Source organism: Trachurus trachurus (genome assembly GCF_905171665.1).
Source record: "Trachurus trachurus genome assembly, chromosome: 22".
NCBI lineage: Eukaryota > Metazoa > Chordata > Actinopteri > Carangiformes > Carangidae > Trachurus > Trachurus trachurus.
In genome coordinates this window covers 21,374,933-21,384,702 of record NC_139907.1, presented here as the reverse complement: position 1 = coordinate 21,384,702, position 9,770 = coordinate 21,374,933, and positions in this window count along the sequence as shown.

The following is a 9,770-nucleotide window of genomic DNA, read 5'->3' as shown; positions in this document are numbered from 1 at the left end:
ATAGTTATGGCCAGGCCACCCCGGGCATATTTGGGGCAGATTATTCTGAGTTTTGAGCTCTTATGCATTTGGTTCTTTTCATTTTGGCCAGTGTGGACCATGTCTTTTTATCCGAATCTGGTGCTGTAATTAGTAAATCATAAGTTTTAAAGGATGTTTGTTCATTTTGATTTTTTTGTTAATAGATTAAATGAAAAACATTCAATAGAAAAAGAAAATTAGACTAGATATTCTAATTGCAAATCATGGCATTTGTCACATATGAGCTCATGCACAAGCTGAGGCCCAGGCGGCCAACTGATCAGTTGCTCTGGGTTATCTTGTCATACTGTGGGTGGAGGACATGTGAGCTGGTATCATCCTGAGTGGAGTGATCACAGAAAGAGCAGGAAGGTCAAACCTTGATATGGATATATGCCAAACCTCAGTGTAAGGACGATGTAGTGCTGTGGCTGCCCTCTTTAGTTGTAGCAAGTTAAATGGTGAATGGACTGCACTTAAAGACCAGTCAAAGTGCTTTACATAGGACTTTCACCCATTCACACCCATACAAACACAGATACACTGATGAAACAGCCATCAGGTGGCAACATGGGATTCAGTATCTCACCCAAAGAGACATTCAAAACGAGTTGAGTCTTGAATGTTAGAGATAAAAGTGTTATAATCTTTCCTAAATACTTTGAATTTCAATTTATTTCTGGCTCCATTTTCTACAGATTTATTCTTATGGTTCTTTGGAATGATAATGTGTATTATCATGAATGTACATCATTGCAGGATTGATGCCTATATTTCTTCACAAATTAGACTTTGAAAGATCTGTTGGAGGCATATAATTTTATTCATATACAGTATTATTTTAAAATAATATTGATTTTCCTTATTTTGATTTTTGATATTGTAATATAACCACTGTGAGAGCATACTGTAAATTATTTTGGTGTGCTACTACACTACACTACATTTCTGCTGGCATCAGACCATGAGAGAGCCTCCCACTGTGTTGACTGTGCTCTTGTAGAATAAATGTCCAGACCTGATTCCTGGTGTGACCAGTGTCCTTTAGACTATGGGCAACCAATAGTCATAATCTGGATCCTCTTGTCCACTGCCACCATTGTTCAGCTGTGTGCTTGTGACATCTGGACTGTCAAGCTTGCAGTCCTCTGTACATCTGTTGGCTTATGATGAATGCAATGCAAATACTGTGTAAAAACATAGTAATTTAGAGCAATTAGTTAATTTTACAAAATGAATCACACTGGCATATGTTAGAATTTTCTGTGAGCTTTGGCTGTGTTTCTGTTTGGCCTGCTTGCTACACTCCTGTATGTCTATCCATTTTGTAAGATAGAGCAGTTGTCATACTACTTAATAGCAGGGGCAGTGAGTCATTAGAATGGTTATCAATGGTTATTTATTAGAGAATGGCAGGAAGGCAGTTGTGGTCTCATTGGTGAGTTCACCAATATTATATTCACCTTACGTCTAGCCAATTTCTATGCCACTCAGTGAACAAACTACTACTACTACTAAATTACTGGGTTGGACTGAATGCAGGGGTGGAAGCAACTGATGACAAAATGGACCCAAAATAGCTATTATGTTCACCTGAAAATGTCCTGATCCCAGTCTTCTTGTGTTTTCAAGTATAAGCCTATAAGTAAGTGGTCACTCACATGGGAAGCTTTGATAAACACCAAAGAGAGTGACAAGTGAAGAAATCGGGCACAAACACGAATAAAGCACATCTCCTCCAGGTAGCTACGGCTGTGTCAACTCTCCAGAGCATGAAGCTGACTTTGGCCAAGTTAACATAGCCAAATACATCCTGACCAACACGAACAGTCAAGCGAGGCAGCTGCTTCAGAACCAAGTGCTCTAGAGCGTGTTAAGTATGTTAGAGGGGAGTATTGGAACGAAACAGCCATCCTGCTCATGCTGCTATAGGCCTCCATTTTCTCCTTCAGCCCATCTCACCCCATGCCAAGTCTGGTCTGGTGGTAACAGTTCTCACTCAACGCCAACACGCTGCATAAGAGAAAGGAGATGTCTAAGCAACTAAGAAGTGGGACACCAGCGAAGAGACTGCTACAAAACCACTGTTGTCCAGCAAGATGGCAGCTCACCTGAGGGTACAGAGTGAGTGACAGTGGTGAGACCCTCCGCTGCCCATGCAATCTGTGTGTTCAAAAAGGTTAATGTTTGTCCCACATGGTGTGATAATGATGATGGTCTGTTTTATTGTACATCAATGCACAGGTGGATGACAATGGGCTGCACCATTAGTAAAGAGGATTATCAGGAATTTAAGGATGTTGGATCAGCATCAGAGCCTAACTGTGGCCACACAGTTGAAACCCATCGTCAAAATATTGTTTGTGCTAACTGCTGGTCCTGGGGTGTTACTGCATTCAGGAAGTTACGCCCAAATGACTGGTGAGGGGAGCACCAGCAGTTCAAGACTATGCTCTGGAGTCCTTATTTCAGCCAACCATTCATTTTGTCGACTGATGCCTCCGTGGATGGTACAGGTGCTGTATTATCCCAGATGCAAGAGTGTGAAAGTAAAGCATGCCCCATTGCCTTTGCACAGACTGTACCTTTGCTCAGAGCAACGACCCTGTATACTGCCTTGAGTTTTCAGTACCAAAGTGGTCAGTTTGGGACAAATTAAGCCTTTGGATGAAGATTCAAGCCTTCATTCTTTGAATGGACAATAATCTGCCAACACAAACTAAAAGAATGTGAACCCAGCTTGATAGTATGGCGACCACAAGCCTCTGGTGTGCCTAGATTTCCAATCTGCACACGACTCCAGGGGAAGCAGTGTGGAAGAGTTGGGCCATCTCACAAAAATGCTGACATGCTCTGACCTGTCAGCAAAACAAGGTGCACATCACTTGCGGGATGATTCTTTCAAATGACCCATTCAGACCATGGGTGCACATCTTGAAATCCAGTGGATTTTGAAACAGTTACAGTTTGCAGGTGTCCAACAGTCAGGAACTACACTGTATCACTCCATGGGGAATGGCAACAGTAGTTAACCATAACTCTGAGGTTCAATATAACCTTTGGGAACATGATCAAGGTTTTAACCCCTCGGGGATAAGCAGAGATAAAACAGGGTGAACAAAGGGGATGACCTCTGAAGATGGAGAAGTTCTATTTGCAAACAGGAGTCTATATGGCCACAGAAAACTAAGTCATATATAGGAATCTATCTTCTAGTCAGTCTCCAAGGACTCAAGGTGCCACTTACTACGTCAGAAAGCATGGCCTGGGCAAGAGAAAGTTGTCCATAGGATCCTTCTTTTGCAGCCCAAAGTGTTGCTGGTGGAGGTGTACCATAAACGGAGTCATCCTTTGACAGAGAAACCAATAACATGGTTCAGCACAGTCACCTAGTGTGAATCTGAGTTTCAACAGCATTTTGTAAAAACACACTTCCAGTTAGGTAGCAGAGACTACCGTACTTCCCTGGAAGAGTGCCAGGAAGAGAGCATCCTGACCCACCACATGTGCTCCTTGATAACCCTGAACTCGCCACTCAGAAGCCACAGATAAGTGAGTAACAGTGAGAGTGGTCCAGATGTTTGTATTAGAGAGAGTGCCATACATGATACAGGTCTTCACACTGAAACAGACAAGGACAGCAAAAAAGCAACTAAAGGTGAGACCACTGAAGTGGCTCTGAAACCTGATGGATGGATGGATGGATGGATGGATGGATGGATGGATGGATGGATGGATGGATGGATGGATGGATGGATGGATGGATGATGTTAGTGTTACAATATATAAGGCTGATAAAAGCCAGATATTACAACATGTGTGATAGCTTTCGTCTTTACAATTAAAGACATGTTCTCAATGACTTTGGAAGTGTTTCTATAAACAATAGCAGTATTCCTGTCAAAACTGTGATTCTTGCACAGAGCATTGTAACACTGTGGTTGCCCTGTGTGATGGTGTATTTGCATGCATGCATGCATTTTGACTTATGTACACAACCTTATAGAGAGTCATGTGGTTGGTCTGCACTTCAAAATATGCTACAATGCATATTTTACAATAAACTGCTCACAGTTGACATGAATTTGATGGAAGCAGAAATGGCTGGAATAGATTTACTGTGACTCTGGAATAATATAACATATTTTTATGTTTTCTCATAATAGTACAATATTTATTCTCTATTTTCTTCAGTACTCGTTTACATGATCAGATTATTAACCCAAAGTAAATGTATATTACATATTTATTTCTGGTAGTACATAAGTGTTTAAGATATTCTATTTCCTATTGTAGATGATGGGTATCTTTAACTTTTAGTTATATTTTTATTGTATATTATATTGTGCTGGTTTATAAATATTATGGTATAATTTTGAATGAATGACTTTGACTTGTATTGCTATTTTAACTTGATCAACATATTGAGTTGGAATACCTTTTGCCTTTACTGCTGTTTATAATGATGAAGCTTTTTCTCAGTTAGGTGTGTGTTTGTGGAGATTGGGTTTTGCATTCAACAGTGTCGACTTAAATAAATGAAATAAAACAAAGAGTAACAAAGAACCGGAACACATATCAATATGAGAATAACATAAGAATATTGTGATATTTTGAATTCTAGGGGATCCATTTCAGCAGTAAAATAATACGAATTACATTCAATTACAAGTCAAAGTATATTCATCTTTTCATATTTTTACTGCTATAAATGAAGCTGAAATATTGATGCAATGTAATATTGATTTTTGAGGAAGTGAGGACTTTTTTGCAGAGCAGGAAATATTGTGTGTGCACATGCACATACAGCCTTAATCCAGAGACTCTGTAAGCTTTATCTTGTTCCCCACAGAAATGGAAACATGATACATGCTATATAACAAAAATATAGTCTCATAATCTAAAGATCAAAGCCCTATGGACTTGGTATCCAGCTGCAGATAGGAGCAACTCGGTGCTTTTATATATGTCCACTGAAATCCTCCCGAACGCATCACCACAATAAGGGTTTTAGGTGTCCGTGCTGAACAGATTTTCACTTGGCCCTTTGTGTCGGAGAATCTCACCTGGTCTTTGGAGTGGGGGCAGAGGGGAGCAAACCTTCCTGCCCCGTCTATGGAGAGACAGCCTCCCTCTGTAACCCACTCTCATTCACAGACATCATTCATGTGCAAATCATCCTTGGACCTATTGTTCACCCGCTGCGCTTTCAGATACTTGCTGAATCAAGTGATAAATGTAATGGCAGGGCTGGAGATATGTTCCATATAGTGAAAAGGAATAATAAGACTTATCAGAGCACTCACATTTGTTCAAAGGGGCAAAAACACATTTTGTACAACTATAGGTAGAGCAACAGCCATCTTACATTCTTAAGTAATATTTATTTTTCTCTTTCTTTTTTGACTTCCTCTGTTATAACCAACATGTTCAGTTTCCCGCCTATAATTGTAACATATTTGCTGACAGGATAAAAAATCATAATTTCTGTGCTTAGAGCCAATAACGATTAATTAAAATGGTTCTGAGCCATGTGCTGTCACAGTGGGTGGCTGAGCACTTCCATTCTGAGCAAGATGTATTGTGTTTGTGGGGAAAAAAGCAATAATTAAATGTTTCACTCAGATAAGAGCATGCCATTCTTTCTGACGAAATGAATGAATAATAGTTTTCACTTGAGAATCATACATTTTACATTAAATACATTAAGAATCTAAGGATCTTAAGTATGATTAAATTGAGAGATGCTGTAACATCCATTGATTCTTTTAGCAGCATAATGACTACCTGATTAGAATCATAGGAAAATACTTATATGGTAGAAATTATTGATTTAAAAATTTGATAGATTTAAAAAGTTACTGTTCACCTCCTGCTAACACATCTGTGTTCTTCGACAATCTAGATCAGTGATTGCAACCAATCTGATGGGTACACAAGTTGTTGGAATTATTTCATCAAATTAAATGTTGTGTTAGGGAAACAGCTGTAAAATTTTTTTTTGTAATAGTAGCCTACTATTCCAATGCAATGCTAAAGGTCTATACAGAGATGCTGTAATACCAATTATAGCACAGCAGAAAGGACTTTCTCTGTGAAATCACTTTGGCATTAAACTGTAAGAAAAGCACATCAGTCAATAATAAGATAAAAGCAGGATTAATTCTATTTAATGCATTTGGTTGCAGGGTCCAGGGCCCATTCACTAAAACACTACTGTGAGCACTACGCTGAGTTCTGAATCATTGACGGTGTCATCGTTCATAGTGTAGTGTGTAGTGCAGCATGCAGCTCAGGTTTTTCATCTATTAAATGTGGTGCAGTGTATTGAGGAACTGATCGCGAGCCTGAAAGTGGAGGCTACATGGATGCTATTTTTTGTTCTACTGTTGCAATTGTTGAGGGCTCTTTATCCAGCAGAAATTTCATCCTCAGGATCTAGACAAGAAAAATGGCAGAGGTCACATGTTGTGTGATATTTAGTAAATTGGGAGGTTTCTAGGACGTAGCCTTGGTATTGTGTATGGTGGCCCAGTGCTTGAGTAGCCATTGTTAACACCTGTGGTCGGAAAAGTTAAAATGTCAGCTGTGAAAAAGACTCTTTAGAGTGATGTTATCTTAACCTTGGGATGATGTAGCCTATGTAAAAAGGTCTATCCACCATACAGGGGCCATTTTAGAAAATCTCAGGCTGTCGGGCTGAGGCTGTGGTTGATTGAATCCAGTAAATTAGATGTTTTCATGAACTAAAGAACTTTACGCTTGCTGAAGTCATTGTGATTTATACTCTGCATGCGAACAATATTGTGTACACTAGAGGTCACGTGATTGTCATCCTTATGTAACGGAGGTGCACTCACTCACCCATAAAAAAGGACGTGCTAACCAGACTAAGCGCTCATTGAGCTCTTGGCAAAACGGTTTGCATCAGGAGGCCAGGGTTCGAATCCCACCTGGGGCAGTCCGTAGCCTACCGAGAAAAACACAACGCATTGGGCCAGACTGACATCAGCTACACTTACGATAACCATGCTAATGTGGCTAATGCTAACTATATTGTAATATTGTGCCTTATCTTGTGGCACCTTACTTTTAGATTGAATAAACACAGTGAAATTCTTGGCAACAGCCAAACAAATGGAGTGTAGATAAATCACTGGAGTTGTAGCGGTATAGCATGAAACATAACATGGAAGCCTTGGAGACACAGCTTGATTAAGCTTTGCAAACTGAATAAATTGTTTTTGTTTCAACATTCAAGGACAAAACCACTAATCCTAGACAAAGTAAACATTTTACCAACAACTCCGTTGATTGGTGGAAAAGAGTGTTTAACTCTATATAATGGTGCCTGATCTCTTTGAAAAAGCCCAAGCTTGTGTAATCAAAAGCACAGCCTTTTGTCTGTTTAACACACATACCAAAGAAGCTGCTGAAGAGGCCACATCAGAATCAATGAATATTTAATTGAGGCCTATTGAGGCAGAAGATCAAAATGACCTTGCTTTAAATGATTATTCACTGACAAAAATAAAAGTAGAGAAGGGGAGAATGGAAGGCGCACACTCAAGAGCCCTGGGTTGTCCAGCAAGCAGGAATATATTACACAAACATATGAGAGAGCAAAGCCATAGCATTGTTGATGAATGTATTTAACTTTTAACCACTTGCTTTCATATACTCCAGCACTTACTGTACATTACAGTATATTCTTCTTTGAACAGAAATCCAAAATTCATGGTTGTCACTTCAAAAGCACATAAAGGGAGAGACTTCTCAAGGGGAAACTATTGTTCCAAACTGATAATGTTTGCAAATGGTACATAAATCCGCAATTTCTCAAACTAGTACCACGAGTGTCTTGAATGAACAATTCACACACATGTGTGAGACTGAAATCTCAGATAGCAATGAGAGAACAGCGACCCTTCTTACCAGAGGTTGTGTGGACAAAAAGCAGGTCAGTCTGGCTTGTGAGGGGGCAAGACCCTCCTCTCAACTTTCTAGACACTCATGGAACAAGAAAAAGAAAAGGCTGGACTGATGTGGACTGAAGATGAAATGAGTTTAAACTCAGCACTTGATGGCATGCCTGACTGAAAGGGACAGGCTTCCATACTTGGCAGTTGTGAGCTCTTGCCCTAAAATATAGTTTTTATTTTGTGTGTGAAATCACCTCATCCGCTTTTACATCTTTGATCCAGGATCTGTTCGAAAAACACAACTTTGACACAAAAACGACCCTGGCAGCCAAACTTTAGTAAAACAGACCTTGGATGATACGTTATGTTGGTATGTGCTGCTCAGCTGCAGTGTACTCCAATTGTACAGAAATGCTGAGGAGATTTGAGATATCACTGTAACCAATTTTTTTCATTAATCAATAAACTGAATGGTTGCCAAGCTACATGTGGCTTCAGATGTCTTGTTTTCTCACAAGACCAGTTCAAATTCAGTAGATTGTTATCATAAATCATTAGGATGCAACCACAAGATTGAGAAAATATATAATTAAAGAGGCTATATGGAGGTACTGTAGTGTAAAACAGTCTAAAACTGAGATCACCAATCTGATGTAAATGGAGTATGAACCGACATGTTGGACCTTTGTGCAGTCTTAGACAAGGGAAAATAAAAGACATAAAAAAAATCCAGTTCAGATTTCTCTCAGCTGACTAGTTTAGGTAATAAAATAAATACCATATTATTGTATCCATTGCATTGCTGTCTGGTTGTTGGCTAGTATGCATTTGTGTTTCCCTGTTATATCAGCAATGAAATGCTGTCTGCCGTGTTGTCACACACAACGGGAGGTGACTCTTACATTGTATTTCTGCATCAAAGCAAATCTGGCGGTGTCAGACCTTGGTCATTGTTACAGATGCAGAGCTCTATGAGCACATAACAAATGAGTCATAGTATTTAGTGCAAATATGAGATGTATCACTCAGTGTTACAGAGACGGTTGTCTTGTAAGTTATGGTTGTCATTGCTATGCTGACTACTTTGAATGGATTTTCCAACTGCTTGTGAAAGATTTACAGACAATCGTGCTAAATAGAATATTAACAGCTAGACATACTGCCTCCGCAGCGAGTTATTAAGGATCCAAATTCAGTCTAATTAGTTACTGACTCAATTTTAAGCCAATGATCAGGAGGAGGTCGTTTTCCTGAGCCAGTGTGGTCGCTAAAAGGCTGTAAATTTCACACCCTCCCCCAAGGAAAGAGAATTTGAATTGAAACATTCTGTAAAGTCTGACATTGCTCCTCGCTGATGTTCCGTTTAGGTTTCCTTGTTGTAACAATTGTACTTTTTATTTTCATCTGAAAAGAAATGTCTTTGCAGTCAAGCAATCTCTCTGCCCTTTGGTTTCACATTGAACCACTGGGAATAATTTGAATATTACACTTTAGCTGACACATTATAGTGATCAAGGACAGTTGGGTCTGGATTTGTGATACCTTCACATTTGATAGACAAGCCTTGAGTTTCTCATTTTATAGAAACACACAAGGAACCGTGTCCACACCCACCCATATATTTCTCAACCAATTCCAATGTCAGTCAGGTCGACAATCTGTGCTACAATCATACTATTAAAGCATTAATAGTAGACATAAAAAAGCCATATAACCTCTCTTCAGTATGAATATGAAAGCACACAGACGACCGCAAAAAGGAGACATTGACTTTGTGGAATATGATTGTGTGCAATTTATTTTTTGTATGTGAAAACAAGCATCAAA